Below are 2,630 nucleotides of genomic sequence, written 5' to 3' on the forward strand. Positions count from 1 at the left end.
AATGTTTTCTTCTAACAGTTTCAGAGTTTCAGGCTTTACATTGAGGTCTTTGATCCATTTTTAATTGACTTTTGTGCGGTGAAAGATAGGGGTTTAGTTTCATTCTTTTATAGGTAGAGATCCAGCTTTACCAGCACCATTTGCTGAACATGCTGTCTTTCCTCCAGTGAACATTCTTGGACCCTTTGTCAAATATCAGGTGGCTGAAATTGCATTTACTCATATTTGGGTCTTCATTTTTGTTCCATTGATCTATGGGTCTACTTTTGTGGTAGTACCATGTTGTTTTTATGACTATAGCTCTGTAATACAGCTTAAAATCTGGTATAGTAATCCCCCCAGCATTGCTCTTAGTGCTCAGGGATGTTTTGGCTATTTGAGGTCATTTGTGCATCCATATGAATCTTAGGATGGTTTTTTCCAATTCTGTGAAAAATGTCATGGGGATTTTGATTGGCATTGCATTGAAACTCTAAACGACTTTTGGTAGGATGGTCATTTTCACAATATTAATAATTCTAATCCATGAGCATGGGAGGTCCTTCCATCTTCTGATGTTTTCCTCAACCTCTTTCTTTAAAGATCTAAAATTTTTCACTGTTGAGTTCTTTAATGTCTTTGGTCAGGTTTATTCTGAGATATTTTATTTTATTTTATTTTATTTTACTTTGCAGCTATTGTGAAGGGGAGTGTTTCCATGTGCACTTTCTCTAATTGCTTGTTATTGGTACATAAAATCGCTACAGACTTTTGTAGGTTAATTTTGTAATCTGCCACTTTACTGAACGTGTTAATATTTTCTAGGAGTTTTCTGGTGGAATTTTTAGCATCTCTTACATATAATATTATATCATCTGGAAAAAGGGATAATTTGATCTCTTCTTTCCCAATTCTTACTCTTTTAATTTCCTGCTCTTGTCTTATTGCTCTTGCAAGAGTTTCAAGCACTATGTTAAAGAGAAGTGGAGATAGTGGACAGCCTTGTCTGGTTCCTGATTTCAATGGGAATGTCTCCAGTTTTTCTCCATTTACAATGATGTTGGCTGTGGGTTTGTTATATATAACTTTAATGATGTTGAGGTATGTTCCCTCCAGTCCAATTCCCTCTAGGACTTTGAACATAATTGCATGTTGAATTTTGTCAAAGGCCTTCTCTGCATCTGTTGAGATGACCTCTTGTCTTTGAGCCCATTTATATGATTTATGATGCTTATTGACTTGCATATATGGATCCATCCCTGCATCTCTGGGATAAAACCAACTTGATCATGGTGGATGATCTTTTTGATGTGTTTCTGTTGCAAGCATCTTGTTGAGAATTTTTGTATCTATGTTCATTAAGGGTATTGGTCTATAGTTTTCTTTTTCGGTTGTATCTTTACCTGAATTTGGTATTAGAGTGATGCTGGCTTCAGAGAAGGAATTTGGAAGTTCTCCCTCCATTTCTATTTTTTGAATAAACTAAGTAGTATTGGATGTAGATCTTCTTTAAATGTCTGATAGAATTTTGCTATAAATCTATCTGGTCCTGAGCTTTTTTTATTCAGGAGGTTTTTTATTACTGTTTCATTTCTTTTTGTGTTCCAGGTCTGTTTAAGCTGTTAATCTCTTCTTGGTTTAGTTTTGGTGATTCAGTTTTGGTAATTCCCAAATTACCTTTAGATATCCATCCATTTCTTTTAGGTTTTCAAATTTAGTAGCATATAGGTATTTAAAGTATTCTCTTATAATGTTCTGTGTCTTTCTGGTGTCTCTTGTGATGTTTCCCCTTTCATCTCTGATTTTGTTGATTTGGAGATGCTCTTTCTTTCTTTTGGTTAACTGGGCTAGTGGTGTGTCAATCTTGTTTATCTTTTCAAAGAACCAGCTCTTGGAATTGTCAATTCTTTGTATTGTTTTCTTTGTTTCAATTTCATTAATTTCTACCCTGATTTTTGTTATTTCTTCTTGTCTGCTGGGTTTGGGTTTCGTTTGCTGTTGTTTTTCAAGTGTCTTGAGTTGCAACATTAAGTCATTTATTTGTGTTCTTTCGGATTTTTTGAGGTAGGTACTTAGAGCTATAAACTTCCCTCTAATGACTGATTTCAGCATGTCCCAGAGGTTTTGTTGTGTTGTATTGTCCTTTTCATTTAGTTCCAGGAATACTTTTATTTCTTTCTTAATTTCTCTTTTGACCCATTCATCATTCAGGAGTGTGTTGTTTAATCTCCATGTGTTCATGTGGTGATTAGGGCTTCTTCGGGTGTTGATTGTAAGCTTTATTGCATTGTGGTCTGACAGAATGCATGGAATTATTTCAATCTTTTTGTATTTGTTGAGGTTTCGTGCCCCAGTATATGGTCGATTTTGGAGAAGGTTCCATGGGGTGCTGAGTAGAAAGTATGCCCTTTGGTGCTTGGGTGGAATACTTGGGAAATGCCTGTTAAGTCCATTTGATATATGGTATTGTTTAATTCAGATGTTGCTCTGTTAACTCTCTGCCCTGTTGACCTATCTAATGGAGACAGTGGGATATTGAAGTCCCCCACTATTAATGAATTGGGATTAATCTGGGTCTTAAAGTCCTGTAGTATTGTTTTTATGAAGTTGGGTGCACCAGAGTTTGGTGAATATATGTTCATGATTGTAGT

The sequence above is a fragment of the Nannospalax galili genome, unplaced genomic scaffold (genome assembly GCF_000622305.1).
Source record: "Nannospalax galili isolate Female #2095 unplaced genomic scaffold, S.galili_v1.0 scaffold589, whole genome shotgun sequence".
Lineage (NCBI taxonomy): Eukaryota > Metazoa > Chordata > Mammalia > Rodentia > Spalacidae > Nannospalax > Nannospalax galili.